The sequence below is a fragment of the Suricata suricatta genome, chromosome 1 (assembly GCF_006229205.1).
Source record: "Suricata suricatta isolate VVHF042 chromosome 1, meerkat_22Aug2017_6uvM2_HiC, whole genome shotgun sequence".
Taxonomy (NCBI): domain Eukaryota; kingdom Metazoa; phylum Chordata; class Mammalia; order Carnivora; family Herpestidae; genus Suricata; species Suricata suricatta.
Window position 1 is genome coordinate 13,705,860 of NC_043700.1, and position 16,904 is coordinate 13,722,763.

General features: G+C 48.6%; 1 protein-coding gene across 1 annotated transcript in view; it reads left to right on the forward strand.

Moving 5' to 3' along the window:
* The window catches only part of STOX2 (storkhead box 2), a 263,796-nt gene that overhangs the window by 96,282 nt on the left and 150,610 nt on the right, over positions 1–16,904 (forward strand). Inside the window, exon 1 of the mRNA XM_029934356.1 lies at positions 1,529–2,439. The gene's annotated coding sequence lies outside the window, so the exon portion shown is untranslated. Of the gene's footprint in view, positions 2,440–16,904 lie in introns of the transcript that reaches the window.

The following is a 16,904-nucleotide window of genomic DNA, read 5'->3' on the forward strand; positions in this document are numbered from 1 at the left end:
GGCCTGGGCAATTACCAGACCAGAACAGGAGCTTGGGAACAAGGCCCAGAGGTGAAGCCCTGTAATTTCAGGGTAGGAGGCAGACTGGGCTTAGGAAACTAGGAGCTCTTTGATGAAAACTGGGACCTTTGAGAGGGACCGCCAGTCCATACTACCTGCCGTGGGACTCCAGGGGAGAGCTGGCTTAGGCTGAATGAAAGGTCTTCCGCCTCAGGGTGGATCGCTGGTGGGAATGGAGGCCACGGGGACTACACATGCAGGCCAGCTGGTCCCAGTTGGGGACAGAAGAAAGGATGTAGTCTTCTCATAGAAGACAGAAACAAGAAATACTCTGCAGATAGCGGAGATAGCATTTATAGGACTTTGCAAGAGGAAGGCAGTGTTGGCGCTTGGGCGTCCGTGGCTGGCCGTATTAAACATATGGAATGTGGGGGCAGCGATAGTTTTTGAAGCTTGAGCCATACGTAGAGGACATTTGAGACTGGAACTTGGGAGAGAGAGTAGAATGAAGGCTGGCGTCATCCCCATCAGGATAACGATGCGGTCAGACTGGACTGGGAGAGGCTGGAGAGCATTCGGCCCGCGGTTTCTGCTGATGCGCCGCAGAGGAGAAGCCCTTCCCTCCCACGGCGGTGTTTGGTTCTTACTCCCTTTACTGCCCCCTGAATTCGTTTTCCAGATCCCTCCGCTCTCTGATGGATTCTTCTTTCCTAATGTTTTCAGTTATACCCGATTTCCCCGAATATCTGCATTTTCTTATGCTGAGAGGTTTATTTAAATTCTTCGAGGACCCCCCCCAAAAAATTGGAGAATATCATCTTTCCCAACCCCCAGACAGGGGTTTCTGTTTATTATTCTTTGTGACTTCTATTTATAGTAACTGTTATTTATGGAAAATCCCCCAGATACCATACTGAGACTTCTTTTAAAAATGTCAAGAGAGGAGTATGTTGCTCCGTTCTCCTTCGTGTTTTACTCAGGCAGCCAATGGAAGGAAGATGCTGCTTTTCCACACCCACAACTAAATTATTCTAGATTGAACGGTCTGACCACACCTTGTACTTTGGAAGGACCATTCCAGTAAGGTGGGAAGGAGTCTTCTGTGTAAGGCGGGCTTTAGGATTCATATAAATAAGGAAAAAGAAAATCACCTAAACACAGACAGTAAAATAAATGCTTTTATAAGTTGATATAAGAGTGCCTCCGTGTAAGTAAAAGGTAGGAGCAAGGTGTAAGTGCTTTTCTTTTCTTTTTTTAATGTTTATGTATGTATTTAGAGAGAGAGAGAACACAAGCAAGGGGAGGAGGAGAAAGGGAGGAAGAGAACCCCAAGCAGGGTCAGGACTCAATCCCACGAACCAAGAGATCACGACCTGAGCCAAAATCAAGAGTCAGACGCTTAACCCACTGAGCCACCCAGGGACCCATAGAAGGTTTAAGTTCTTAACAGTCAGAATGGCTAAATAGTTACTTAAACCTTTGATTTTGGGGGTAGAGGTATTTTACAGACACACATGGCAACTGTAAAGAACTGTCCAGAACTGAGGTCAAAAGCTATAGACAAGGTAGCCAAGTGTTGACAAAAGCAGGACAGTTTTGGGAATGCAAGGCAGGGTCAGGGAGCTGCTCTGGGCAGCACAGGACTCGGGGGGCCCTGCCTTATAGACCTCGACCGTGGTTCACCGTTCACACACTTCAAGGTGACATGGAATAAAAGTAGGGCACTTCCTCCTTGTTCTGGCCTCTGCGCTGAAGCGCTGTTCTGTTCCGTACAACACAGGTGGCTCGGGGGCCTGGCGGTGCCCGAAGGAGATTGTCTTAGTTGTTCGGGTTCTCCGGTTGCCTTTCAAGTCAGGGTGACAGTGTCTGGAGACGGTGCTGAGTGGATTCCAGGGCCCAGCCCCATAGGTACTTAATGACTTCAGTGTGGGCTTTTAATCTCCTGCCCGAGTGTTATCTTACTTGCCCAGACAAGCTCTTCACCATTACTGGAGAGCGTGGGAAAATTAACGCAGCCGGAGCAACCAGGGAAGGAAAGAAATGTCTGGAGGAAGAAATGAATTGCCTTCGTATTTATTTTAATGCGGTCTGGAAATGTCCAGCTTTAAACCTCTGTGCTGCTTAAGAGGAACCCCGCACCCCTCCATGGAGGGGGAAAAAAGAAAAAAAAAAAAAGAAGATTGAAAAATATACAGAGCATGGCTATCTTTAACGTTCGAGGCAGCTCTCAGGAAGCCTGAAACGCTGAGCGAAATAGAATGTTGACAGCAGCTTCAGTTAACATGCGGTAACTCTGGAAAAGAATGACATCTTTGGCACCAGAGGAAATCAAGAGAGTAAAGCAGCAGTCGTCGGGATTTGAAGGAAGCCACAGATGATTACCATCTGTACGCTTTGGAGCGCTCTTGCAAAACCAGAAACCAGGACCCACCCTGGAGAGTGAGTATATTGAACTCTGGGGTATGTTGCTAGACAGAAGAAACGCAGGAATTGGTTTGAATTTTTAAATACTTCATAAAACGTGACTGTTATTTTTTTTCCCGGCGACAGTGGCACTAATAGTTCATTTGTCCAAAATCTGAAACCTCGGGGGTTATGTGTGCGCCTCACGTTGGAGATATGATTGCTGTAAACTTTTACTATACCAGGCTTCATACTTGCATGATTTCCTGTTAAGTGTAGAATTATTTGTCAATTGCCTTCCACTTTCAGATGGTTCTCATAAATGTGTTTTGTGTTCTTTCCAGAAACTTGTGGAAAGGTCATCATGAAACACCTTTAAATGTTTGCAAGAATGAATCGGTTCATCACTGTCATAGATCACTTAGCTTGGACTTTGCTATTTATTATCTAAAAGGAGGTACTTCCTGACGGGCCCGCATGAAATATCTTTAGATTAATTTTGTGCCCCATGTTTGACTGACATTGCAATTTGGGTCAATAGCAAAACTCCCTACAGCAGAGACCTACGTAGAGACCAAACATAAAACACACAGACTTTAGATCTTGTGTGTACACAAGCATGTGCTTTAATTAGGATTTCTGCCTTTTCCAAGAGCTTAGACCTAAACTTCTCAACTGCAGCCCTTGAAAAATACTAGATTCTTAGGGGGGTTGGGAGGGGATAGAAAGGGGAGATAGGCCTTTGTTCTTTTCCATACAGAGTGAACGTATGTTTTAAAATAATAAGCAGTGCATAAGAGAGGCTTACTTAATCTAAAATGTTTACATAAAATGTTAAATTCTATGTAAATGGAACCATTAGGTAAATTGTTTGACATCTCATTGGGAAATAGAAACGTTCTTATAAATGGGTTTGATATAGAGCCCTGGAAATAAATTTAATGGAATAATTTTAACTTGAAAATAGCAATTAACGACAGATTGCAGAAGTCAGACAGTTAATGGTAACTTAGTACTTTTCTGTCCAACGCATATGGAAGATTGTTTATAAACAGGGAGTATTTTTTAATGTGCATATGAATTTAGTATAATACTTGGCAATTCTTGGCTGGTTTGGCAACATTAACATCTCAAATCTTTGAGGCTCACAGAATCTTCTGGATATGAAATGTTCGGTGGATAGATTTGTTCTTTCCTGACAGGCCCTGAAACCTTAATGTTTAGCAAGAATCCCTTTTCCCTGATCTTCTTCCTTTGGTGATTAATCTAAAACTCACAGAATAATTCACTATGGAACATTTGGCCAAGTTCAAGTGAGGGAGAGTGGAATTAACAGAACCAATTCCCACACCTGTTGTGCTCGAAGTTAGTGAGAAAGTTGAATCACACACATCAGTTTTAAGTGCTTAACTCTGAAAACTGCTCCTCCCAACCGTTCACTTTGTAATGAAGGCGTGCACTCGGGTCTCGCCCGCAGCAGGGTGCTCTCGCGTTAGTCCAGTCTGTTCCAGTTCTTTAATTAATCATGCAGATTCTGACTCCATAGCCTGGCCTTGGGGGAGCTGTGTAGCATATGTGAAAGGGGCCGTGTGGCTGGACTCTGGGGTCCTATTTGATAAATTGTTGCTTCAGTATATTAAATGGACCCCAGTGTCTTGAAAACGTTCATGTAATATCCACATGTTCACGTTTTCTTTCCAGCAAGGGTAGCTTGGAAAGCCAAACTCATTACTGAAGAAAAACCAACATTCATAGGTTTGGCCATACATTTTGAAACCATCTCAGTGTGGGAAGATCCTTGGGAAAGTTTGTTATGAATATGTTTAAAATCCAATTTTTATGTGTATGTAAGCATCTTCAGGCTTAAGGGGGGAAAAAAGGTTACACAGGCATCGTTGATTTCCCCTATTGCAAAATACGCGAGAGCCAGGTTTCTTTCAGCAAGAGGTACGGTCGGAATTACGCGTTGGGGCGTGTTAAGGGTTAAATGCGAGCCCTTCACCTCCACCCTGCCTTCTTTCTGAAGTGACATTGTGGTGCCAGCTCGACAGGGACCTTCAGGTCATCCCCCGGGTTCTGGCAATGCGGTGCTCCCCGCCGCTCCAGTACGGGCCAGAGCCGGGCAAGCCGAGCCGAGGCCTGCAGCTGCCTTGGCAGGTCCGCTCTGAGTCAGTTTCCGGGCCAGCCTGTCCTTCCCTGCCTTGCTGGGAGCCTCCCTGCCCAGGTTCCAGAAAGTCTTGCCATGGAGGTGGACCCCTCTCAGCGCCGTTCTGAGTGCGCGTGCTGGGATCCCGCACAGGCGCAGGGATGGGCCTGCGGACGCCTGGACTGAGGCCACCACTGCTCCCAGCCGCGTGTCCCCCCCCCCCCCCCCCCCCCCCCCCCCCCCCCCCCCCCCCCCCCCCCCCCCCCCCCCCCCCCGCCCCGACTCGCAGCTCACAGCCCATCCCCTTGCAGTGTAGGCGCAGAAGGTGGGCATGAGAACACTGGCCCATGCCTCGTGGGGCGGCTTGCCATTAGGGAAAAAGGGAGGGAGGACATCAAGGTGCCACTTTACAAAGAGTCTGTCTTGCAGCGGTGTCTGTCGAACAACTCTTGCACGCGCATGGATGTGTGTGGCTGTCTTCTCTTTGGCACCGACCCAAGCCGTCAGCTACCAGGTCTGGTGGAGAACTGTACTGTGGAAAGCCCCCACGGTTTGTCTGCCGTCTAAATGAGGGGAGAGGCCAGAAGAAGCGGCAGCGAAGGATCTGAGTGTGTAATTAGAGCTAAATTGTGTGGCGTAGGCCAGGAGCACCACGGGCGTTCAGGGCACGGGGAGATCACACGGCCTCCCTGTTCCTGCCGCCTCCTCCGGGTGCTGGCTCCGCCCTGCCTGCTCCTGCACCCTGGATGCTGCCTCCTTTTTTTTTTTTTGGAATAATTGAGATTTATTTTTTTAAATGTTTTATTTATTTTTGAGACAGAGACAGAGCATGAGAGGGGGAGGGGCGGAGAGAGAGGGAGACACAGAACCTGAAGCAGGCTCCAGGCTCTGAGCTGTCAGCACGGAGCCCGTGTGGGGCTCGAACCCACGACCATGAGATCGTGACCTGAGACGGAGTTGGAGGCTTAACCGACTGAGCCACCCAGGCGCCCCAGAATAATTGAGATTTAATTGAACTGAGCACAGGATGAGAAGTCAGGAACATGGGTATTCTAATCCCATTTTTTGCCACCAAATCACTTGGCAGATTTTGAAGGAATTCTGCCCTGACTCAGCTTCTCCTTGAGCTGGGTTATTTTGTGTCTTCGCCACACAACCTACAAGTGTGTGTCCTGCTTTCGTTCCTTGCTTTTCCTGAAACCATTCTCTCTCGAATCACCAGTAACCTTTGTCATTGGTGACATCTCCAGGCCTGTCCCCTCCGACAGTCCCGCACTGGTTGTCACTGGTCTCCTGTTTCTCGGCTCTCCCCTCCAGGGCTTTCCGGAGCCTTGCGTTGTCTTTCTTTTGCATCGGGTGCTGCGTCTATGCTGTGGGCAGTACTGTCCCCACACCTCTGCCCTGAGCGTCTGTCCACCAAGCTCCTCTTTCTCTCCCTAGGACGTGTCATCCTTTCTCCCTGCTTCCGTTGTCACTGTGGCTGGCGCAGCAAGCCACTTCTCCAACACTTTTTGGGCACCGGCTACATCCCAGGCATTGACCTAGAAATTGAGGGTGGGGTGCTGATGGGGCTCCCCCTGGGGTCCGGTGGGGAAGGGAGACCCCACAGCTCATCTCCGCATGGCGCAAGGGCAGCGCGGCTCCCGTGGGCACCGCGGAGGGCCACCTGCTCTGGCCCGGGGCGGGGCATGACTCCTGCTTCCACGGCCACCTCGAGCCCTCCCTTCTGTCTTGAACCTCCATCTCTGTTGGATGACCTGTCACGCCTTCCAGCAGACAAATCAGGGAGAATTGATCTTTTTCTTCAAACCAACTGCCTTCTGTTCTGGCCCCATTTCTGGCAGCGTTTGCCCCACGCGGACTGGAAACCTGGAGTCACATTGGGCTGCCAGTCGCCTGTGGGTCCGTCACCCAGGCAGACACCCGGTTCTGTGAGCTCTTCCTCTGTGATGGCTCCCAGCTCCGCTTCCTTTTCTGTTCCCATTGCCACCAGATCTTCATCCCCTCCCTCCTGCACTGCTTTATTTATAAACGGGCTATTTGGAGGCGATTTTTAAAAATTACCCGAATCATTCATGTTCATGGGAGAATAAAAAAAGTTAGAAAATACAGATAAAGAGAAAGAAGGAGGAAAAGAAGGAAGGGAAAAACCACCCGTTTCACTGCTCAGATAACATCCTTATTTAACGCTCTGATATTTATCCTCCTGTATATCTTAATATGCTCACATATAGAAATGAGAAAACTATATTCTGCATTGCGATTATTTTATCTATATAATATTGTAGCCTACTTTTTGTACTTGACCTGTATGATTACTTTTCCACATCTATAAATATAATTGAGTAATTTTTTCGTGGCTGCATACTTATTAGAAATAATTTGTACTTAATCTCTTGCCAGTTCAGTGTATTTATATATCACTGCTAGGTATCCTTAAAACTCTTTCATTTTGTTTATCCTTCCATGGAAAAAAAAAATCAGTGGGTTCCTATTGCCTACACACACGAATGAGCACACACACACATATGCACACGCACTTCTTTTTATGTAGGAAGATTTTTCTGACTTTCTCGGTCTTCAGGATTTTTTCCCCTGTCAATAATGAGATTATTTAGACCACGTTTCGGTGGTTCTTGTACATTAACACTGTTACATGATGCGTCTCTCAGGACGATGATGGAGGTCACTTCTTGGGGTGTCCTCAGCATGTGGCTCAGCACCTTGCTCTCCTTTGCCACTCAGGTGTCCTGGGGCTACGGATGGGCCCTCTAGGGCCCCTCATCCCCTCCTGGACCCTGCGGACGTGAGGGCAGGTGGCAGCTGTGTAAACAGGCAGGATCACGGTGCTGTGAGAGTGTAGGGTGACCGCGGTGACGTCAGAGCTCGGCTCGAAGCGCCACCGGCACTTACGGAGTTAAGTTGGAGTTGGCCGTGATCGAAAGAGGGTGAGGACAGCCGCTGGACCCACAGGGATGTGGGGTGCGGGAGGTGGGGGCCTGGGCGCACCAAGCCTGGAAGTCAGCAGAACGTGGCGCGAAGGGGCAGCCCTCGGAAGGAAGGGGGCAGCCAGACCGGGAGCGTTGGGGTGGCCGTGGCCAGGGCGCCCGGCCGGCCCAGCGAGTGGGAAGCCTTCACCGCCGCCGCACCCGCCCCGTGGACAGCGTAGACTCGGAAGGAAGAAAGCCAGGACGGCTCTTGCTTCTGGGAGCTCGTAATCAAAACAAAGATCGATTTTTCTGTGTTTTTATGACTTCCAATTATTTTATTAAACCGACTGGCTGATTTTCTTCTAGTATACCAAGAGTCTAGAACATCTTTTTGATATCCAGGACTGTATTTTCATTGCCTTAATATTTTCATTGCCTTAATATTTCTTCATGTCAGTGGGGATTACTACATGGGAGTGAGTGTGTGTACGTGTATTTCCATATTTTTCAACATGTTAATGCTAAGTGAAAATACCCGTACACCTCTCGGGGGAGGAAGCAAGAAACCTTAGCTGTCCAAAGGTAATACGTAACCTCGTGCCTTTCAATCACATCCCTTTGTACTGATGTGTATACCTATTTTCTGTTCAGCTCACTGTGAAACTTTAAGTCAAAGAGAATAACTTGCTCCAGCTTTCGGATAAGACAAGGGAGAATTCAAGCTTCACAAATGGGATCATAGTGTTTTAAACCGTGGGGGGCTTTCCGTTTGGCCCAGACTCCTCCTTCATCTTGCTGAAAAGGAATACAAGGCCCTCAAAGATGAAGCACTTTGCCCATAGTGACACCACTAACTAGCATCCCAGCCTGAACCAGAATCCAGGACTGCCGGCTTCCAGTTCTGTGACCTTCCCATTCCAAGGGAAAAAAAAAAAATGGAAGAAGTGAGCTTGCACCTTGCTTCATCTCTCCCCCCTCGTTAAAGAGTGCGAAAAATCCTGATGCACTTGAAAAGAAACATTTAAAAATGTACCGGAGCTTGTAAAGAGGATCTGGAATATTTGCGATGTGCTAATTAGAAGGTATCTCATTATGGAAGGCACAGGAAGTCTGCCCAGAAGGCTGCTTTTCAGAGTTAATGGCAGAAAACCTCAAAAGGTAGGACAAATGTGTGTGCTTTTTATTTATCTGATCCCATGCGGCTGCCATCGGATTCCTGATCGGGTCTGACACCTTTATGATCAACCCCATGGAAACGGGGGGAATCTGTGCGGCACATGGAGGGGAAGCAAACAGTCTCCTTTCCACGTGAGTTTCCTCGGGTGTAAGTCAGGGCCTCTCCCCAGAACTCGCCTGCCAAGCTGCTTCCTGTCGAAGCTTGTCAGTGCCACCACTTGGTGTTTGCTGAGGGATCGTGTTTTGGCAGCCATGCTAATCACTCCAAGGTGACCCTCTTTGTGGAGAAACAAATCCCTGGTGGCTGTTGTTACGGTGCACTAATCCAACGATGCGAATAGTTACTTGGGCGGGGGGGGGGGCATGTGAGTTTTCTGCCCCCTGTGGCTTATTCCCCCCAGCTCCCTTCTAACTAGGAGTGTTGCATCTTCCAAGATGTTCTAAATGATGTAGAGAAAACAGAACCTGGTCAGATTTCAAACTCAATACCAGATGTGAAGCCCCCAGATCAGACAAGAACCTGCCTCCACCTCCAGGAAGTCCTCCAGGTGAGAGCTGGCTGTCCTGTTGGGAGCTGGGTAGGTCCTCAGCTCTGTTGTTCTGGGGCCGGGCATGCTCTTTCTGCCCACCGCCTGCCTCTGTGCCACACGAGACCATTCGTGGTGCGTTGGACGCGAAGGTGAAGTTCGTGCGGCTGTGCTGTGTGTAGGCACCAGAGAAGGTGCAGAGTAAGGGCCGCATGCAGCCTCTGTTGGCCTGTGGCAGCCTCTGGGCAGGGAAGGGTGTGGGGAAGGACAAGGACGCTTCAGAATACCAGTGTGACTTTAGACGTGACTTGCAAGCAGGGCTCAGTAGAACACATGTGTATTTTAGGATTAGGGCAGACTGGTCTGGGGTCCTGGTTGGGTTGACTTATTAGTTGTGTGACCATGAACAAGGTACTTGTGCTCTCTGCGCCTCAGTTTCTCCATCTGTAAAATAGGTTGTGGTGACTACTTAGAAGGATTTTTGAGGATTTGATGTGATAGTATAGATGAAGTACCTAGAGGGAGTATAGGGCTTATCACGGGGTCCTCAAAAATAGTAACAATTAGGGGTGCCTAGGGCGGCTCAGTCAGTTAAGTGTCTGACTTCAGCACAGGTCCTGATCTGGTGCTCCATGAGTTCAAGCCCTGCGTCGGGCTCTGTGCTGACAGCTTAAAGCCTGGAGCCTGCTTCAGATTCTGTGTCTCCCTCACTCTCTGCCCCTCCCTAACTTGGGTTCTGTCTCTCTGTCTCTCAAAAATAAACAAACCACTAAAAAATTTAAAAAAAATAGTAGCAATTATTCTCATTCCCAAGACCTGCAAGAGAGCCGAGAGATGCTCTCACAGCCGATGAACGATCGCACGGCGAAGGCGAGCACGGCAGCAGGATCCTGGCAGGAGTGACGGCGCTGGCGGGTCCCAGAGCCGCTTCCTCCAGCCCGTCTGCAGGGCGTCCTCCGCCCTGCTCGCCAAGGAGCCATTTTCATAAACTTCTTCACCCGACAGATACTCAGTGAGGGGTCTTCTAGACTCCGGGCACCGGGCACTGGGGCCACAGCAGCCAGGGCTTACATTCTAGAAGGGGGAGCTGGGCATGAGTAAATTAATAGGCTGACTTCAGGCAATGCTAAGGCAGAAAATGAGGTAGGTCAATGGGCTGGAGGACGGCCATGGCCGTTTTTCTGAAGTGGGGGAGGGGGTCAGGGAAGACTCTTGTGCGGAAATGACATTTGGGAAGAGCAGCCCACGCGGACGGGGCAGGTGTTGGGGAGGGGATGAGTGGGGCATGTGTTTGAAGAAGAGGAAAAGGCCAGACTGAATGAGAAAGGGTCCACAAATTTGTCTTGATGACGGTGGGCTTTAAGATCGGGTGTGCTCAGGGCCATGGGGGCAGCAGAGTACCGTGGAAATTCAGAAGAGGCAGCGATGGCTTCGACCCCGCCTCCAACAGTGTCCTGCCGAACCTTGGAGAACGGGTTGTTCTTTTCTAAAGCCTACTTGTGCGTGGGGTTTCTGCCGGTCCTCACGGCCGCCCTGACAGGTGCACGGGACAGCCTGGGCCCGTTCCCGTCGGAGGAGGGCACTGAGGCTGTGAGGACTTCCGGCCTGTCCAGGACTCCTGCTCCCACACCAGGGAGCCCACCAATCCTCACATTTGGATTATTCGTGTCATAATGGGTCAGAATTTTCCTAAGAAACGAATTGACTCCTGCCGGCAATGGGCTGTCTCATGGTCTTCCTTGTGGTTATAAGTGGAAAATCAGGGGACATAAATCCTCCTGAAAGAAGGGGTCCTGGCTTGGGTGATGTGAACATGATACACAGCACCTCCTTCCACCAGAACTTCTCCAAGTAAAATGCTGTAAAGGCTCTGAGAAGCTCTGCAGTGAAGAAATTTATTGACCTCGCCATTTCCCACACCTGCCGTGGGACCCCCCCCTTTATCTGCAGCATCTCACAGAATACAAGCTCTGGACCTGCCATTTGGAAAAGACCAGCCAGAGAGTTGCTGTTTAGTGTTTACAAAATGGGGGCTTGGAAGAATTCAGTTATTTTCTGAGTGTGAAGCTCTGCTCTCTTTGAAAGGATTAGAAACCACATCAGGAAAGCACTTCCATATGCCTCGTGTGAAGAACCTGGATAAATGGAGATTCACAGTGACGAAGATCCCAAATCCACTCCTGTTCTGCACACTAACGGTAACTACTTCGCCCTCCGGACTCACACATCTCCGTCCGTGTCGTGCCGCGATTAGCTTACACTTCTGGATTCTAGGATGTCGAAGCCGGAACCAGTTTCATCTGGTTTATAAATGTTCTACAATCACATGCGGCTTTGATTTTGGATTATTATCTACAAGGATATATGTTTACAAAGAAAAGAGCCCATTTATAGATGACTTGCAAATCATCGGTTTCCACACAGATTCCCCTCTTAATTTCATTTTGGTTTTGTTTTGTTTTGTTTGCTCTCGCCTAGGGGATTGCATGACCATATCTGTACTTACAGGCAGAGCTTTTGTTAGATGGTCACAGGAACCCCACTGAACTCTGGCAGTTTGTGGAAAAGTGCCTGATTCACTTGCAACTTCAACTTTTGAATTCCTCGCAGATTTTCACGTCTCTTCACACCTTTGTTTCTCCCTGTTTGTTAGCTCCAGCTCCCTCTGCTAATGCTGTGGTTTACACTTTAAAAAACTGTGAGTGTTACTGTATTTTAATACTCGGGGCATTGCCTGGAGTTCAGCTTTCCTTCAATCAGGGTTCTCAAAACAAAATTTTTGAAGTATGTGAAAACCCAGAGGTAAATGGGGCTCTTCTGTGCAGGACTTCTCAGTGCCTTTAATATTCTTATATGTGATATTAATCTCCAGAAGGGAGACCAAATAGTATTTCCTAAACTTATTTAAGTACTGAACCTTTACCTCGTCCCCTTTAATAGCAACTTGTGGGGGTGTTATTCTTCAAATCCTGCTTTGGGAAATGCTGTCCTAGGATCCAACCCGAACCTCTTGGCCTGCATTTCCCTGCATTATGCCCCATCGCCCCTCGGATGATCTGTCCCGACCAGACTAATTATTTTATAATCCTCCTAAAACACTTTGCATATCTCCACTTTTAGTCTAATCTCCTGACCTTCCCTCACTTGTCTCCTTAGATCCGATGATCTTTCCTCACAGATCGGGAAGGCTTTATTTTCTTCTCTTGGCTCCTGTGTGAAAGTTGACACTTCTTGAGACCCAGCTTCTCTGGGGGGTTGTCCCTGACCGCCGCCGTCTACAGAGACTGTCTTAGAGCTGGGACCGTGTGCAGCACACTGCTAGCCAATACTGTCAGTGTTTATCACACCCACCTTCTCTCTGCTCCTGGAGCTTGAGACTTCGGGGCGCGTGTGTGTGTGTGTGTGTGTGTGCGCCTGCTTGATCTCTAGTTGAGCCTTGCACACAGGAGAAAACTCCATTGAAGACTGACGCCTCATTCTCTCACTCCGCGGGTCAGGCGCTGGGTCGGGCCGGATTGTTGGTTCCTCTGCCGCCTGGTCCGTGAGGTGGACAGAGGCCACAGGAGAGGAATGAATAAAAGCCGTGGAAATCGCAAGAAACAAACATGTTGGGCACACGGGGTGCCAAGCTCTGGATACAAGCACTGTTATTTTCCCTGAATGATCTTGCAGTCTGCTGGGGGAGATGGATACAAGTTAAGAAAAGGCCACACAAGGAGCACCAAAACCCATTACAGGAACACAGAATTCAGGACAGTCGGTGTCACGGGAGGAGGGCTGCCGGGAGGCAGACGCAAGGACCTTAAGAGAGGTAAAGAGAAAGATTCACCAGACAGGGGACAGGGATGAAGGGCAGAAGAGTAAGTGGAATTGGGGGCTTGGAAGGTGGAGGGGAAGGAAAGGAGACGCCTTGCGGAGGACAAACAGCGTGAAGCCAGTCCAGAAGACAGGAGAGCCTTGGCGTGCAAGTCTGTTCGGGGGGAGCGTCGTGAGAAAAAGGTGGCGTTTGAGGAGGGTGGTGCTGGGGAAGGTTCTAGTCCCACACAGGCACGGAGAGGCCGGGAAAACAAAGTCTAAGCCACGAAGGGTTGGGGTCAAATGTACGCTTTGGGAAAAACGGAAGGAGGGTGTGGACTGTAGATGAGAAAAATGCTCCTGCGGCCAGTCCGGCTCTCCCGGTTATTCCAAGGTCGGGGTCTAAGGGGCAGAGAGCACCTCCAGCTTCGGTGGGGACGGAAGGATGGACGTGCAGCGGGCCACTTTCTTTCAAAGGGGGTTTCGGTTCCTTGGGCGAAGTGGGCAGTGCAGGCCCGTGAGCTCTTGCCGTCCACTGCCAGGCGGCCCCAGGCTGCGGGTTCTCTGATGGGAAGGGCTCAGCCCTGAGCCAGTGCTGGACTTTTCTGGAAGCCCGATTACCGGTTTCCTCCGGAGCCCTTCTCCAGCTTTCTCTAACTAGCAGCCTCCAAAATATCACATTATACCGAGTGAGGAAAGAATGTTCTCTGCGGAGAACCAGTTCTGACACTCTCGAGATCCTGTTTCTCCTGGTGTTATGAGTAAGACGGTTGAGTCTTCGGAGCTCCAGGGTATGATTTAAGAACCATCTGTCTTAATCAGGCCTTTTCTGGGATTTATGGGGAAGAGGAGGATGTGGGGGAGGGGTACATACTATATTCTCCTAATTAGATCAGAATTATTATGCAAGTACCAGAGGCCCAGGCCACGGTGTGTTTACATTATCTGACGCCATTGTTGTTTTTCCTCTAATTGCTCTTTAGCTTAAAGTTTCAAAGCCCTTCGTGAAGGTTTCCAAAACTGCAACAATTTATCATTTCAGAGCTCTTAGACTTTGGATTTTCAGTGTAAAAATAACTGAGTCTTTCTCACAGTATTTCTTTATGTTATGCACATACTAGCTTCCTGCATGAAGAAACAGGTAACGGTTGTATAGCCTTTACTGTAGTTCGAAGATCTATATGCCAGATATAATGCAAATTCCTCTCCTCTCCTGGTCACCCCTGAGGTGGATCCTGGTGTTATTACCAGCACAGGACAGGTGACCAAACAGAGAGAGAGAGAGAGAGAGAGAGAGAGAGGGAAGGAGGGAGAGAGAGGGAAAGGTCAGAGTAGTGAGAACGGCACATCTGAGATTTGAACCCAGGCACCTGACCTCCATACTCTGACACACACACCCTGTGACACTCCCTTCTTTGCGTAGTTGCTACATTTGCTGCAATGGGGAAAGATGCCGCCAGCGCCATTTTTCTAAAAGCAAAAAATACATGTGGACTTTAAACGAATGTTCCAGATAGGATTCGATTTCCCGCTGTTTATCACATTCCTTTCCAGAAATTCTTGTGGAAAATACAAGTGACATAAAAAGTTGCAAGGTGGCTCTGTCGGTTAAGTGTCCCACTCTTGGTTTCGGCTCAGGTCGTGATCCCTCGGTTCATGGGTTCAAGCCCAGTGTCGGGCACTGAGTTTGCTTGGTATTCTTTTTCTTTCTCTCTCTGCCACCCCTCCCCCATAAATAAAGTTGAAAAAATGTTGCAAGGTGGACTTGGGTTTTAGGACGTGATAGAGCCAGTGGAGTAATTTAAAGTCAAAAGAAGTGAGTTGCAGTTTTGGCACGGACTCTGATGAACTCTGGGACATCGGACAGGTTACTTTGTTTTCCAGAGTCTGTTCTTTACGTGTGAACACGATTCCAGCTTTAGAGTTCCATAGAGCTGTTCACAGAAAACAGCTGAGAGAAGGTCTAACTGCCTTTGAGAGAGAGGTGGGGTGGGGGCTCCGTCCTTACAGGGTGACCAGACCTCACAGACTTTGCTGGAAGGCGGGGGGCTGGGCGCAGGGCACCCGGAGGGGGTCTGCCACAGAAACCTCACCTTTAGGTGAGATTCATCCCGTAGTAGCATTTTATCTCTTTTCACATGCTGCTTGTTACTTTCCTAGAATTATGTATTTTCCCCTCGATTATAAATGACTGCCGCTCAGAATTCTGTCACTGTTTCTTGTTAGCGCAAGCATCTCGTCACCAGCAGAAGGAACAAAAGTTCAAGGAGTTTGCTGTCCTTTTTTTCTGTTGGTGGTTGTGTTTCTGAATCCGATTTAACTGGAGCCCAGCCTGCAGGACAGCCCGCCAGCTAAATGGGGTGGCCACGACGCTCAAAGGCAACCACATTCGAGCGGCTCTGAGTTTTGAATCAGACAGTTAGTCCCGTTCTGAATATCGAATTTGGTCCGTAAGATTTCTCCTAGCACTGCTGATGGAAGCATGCTGCCGTGTAAAATAGCGGTGGGGGGCTACTGCCTTACTTGAACTGAAAAAGTCATATTTTGTTATATGGAGTCTTGTGCTTTTCTTTGGGACCCTCTTCTTTTTGCTTTTTCTAACTTTAACTTTTCTTTTTTTAAATTTCTTAAATGTTTATATTTGAAAGGGAGAGAGACAGAGCACAAGCAGGGGAGGGGCAAAGAGAGAGAGGAAGACACAGAATCCGAAGCAGGCTCTAGGCTCTGAGTTATCAGCACAGAGCCCCATGCAGGGCTCAAACTCATGATGATGGGATCTTGACCTGAGCTGAAGTCCGATGTTTAATGGACTAAGCCAACCAGGCGCCCTAACTTAACTTCTCTTTAACGTGATTTGAAAAATCTAGAAATAAAGTAAAATTTAGGCAAACGTAAACATTCAGTCACCTGGGTCTTCCATAGTAGTAGGAGTATTTGAAGTTTGTTTTCTTACAATGAGCATATCTGGACTGCCAGTTTGGTTGTAAATTCCGCTTTTTCCATTGCTGACTTGATAGACTCACTTTAAAGCGTACAGAATATTTGGTGCTGGACAGCTAGGGGAGGTGAGGTAGGGAAAGAGGTATAAATACAGTAGACTGAATGACTGGGGTCTTTAGTTTTGTAAATCACCACATCTAGAAGCTGAAGCAGTTCCTCCTGACCTTCAGTATCTGCGGTACAAATTAGAGGAAAGAAAAGAAGAGCTATCTTCTGTGTATAGTTTTTATTTCCATGAATCGGGGCTATTTTATGTGTCAGGGAATTGCTGGCTAACGTTCCTCTCGCCCTGTTTTAGCTCTAGAGGCACCTGTAAACAACTTGATCCGTTTGAGTAGATCAGGAGGAATCCACGTTCACCGTGCACACAAACTCCATGTGCGTGTCCCTCGGGCATTTAGAAAACAGTCTGGGGGCGCCTGGGTGGCTCAGTCAGGTGTCCAACTTCAGCTCAGGTCATGATCTCACGGTTCGTGGGTTCGAGCCCCACGCCGGGCTCTGTGCTGACAGCTCAGAGCCTGGAGCCTGCTTCGGATTCTGTGTCTCTCTCTCTGCCCCTCCCCGGCTCGAATTCTTCTCTCTCTCAAAAAGAAAAAAACAGAAGTCTAATTTTCTACTGTCATTTACTCACAGGTCTGTAAAAAAAGGTCGCCAACATTCTGATTGATTTTGAAGCTCCCAGACCGCCTTTAAAACTTACTGGGACCATTTTCCTAGTTAGGGTTTAGAGCGGGATTTTAAAAAATGTGACACAGGAAGGGAAGGTGAAAGGATAGAGCTTGTTAAGTCCGTGAGCCCAGGGAGCAGAGGCCGCCATGGTGAAGAGACATATCACTCTGGGGACACTCTGGGGACTAGTGTGGTGGCGCCCAGTGAGCTTTCAGTGAAGATATATAAAAGTATATAAAGTGACCTAGTTCCTTGGGG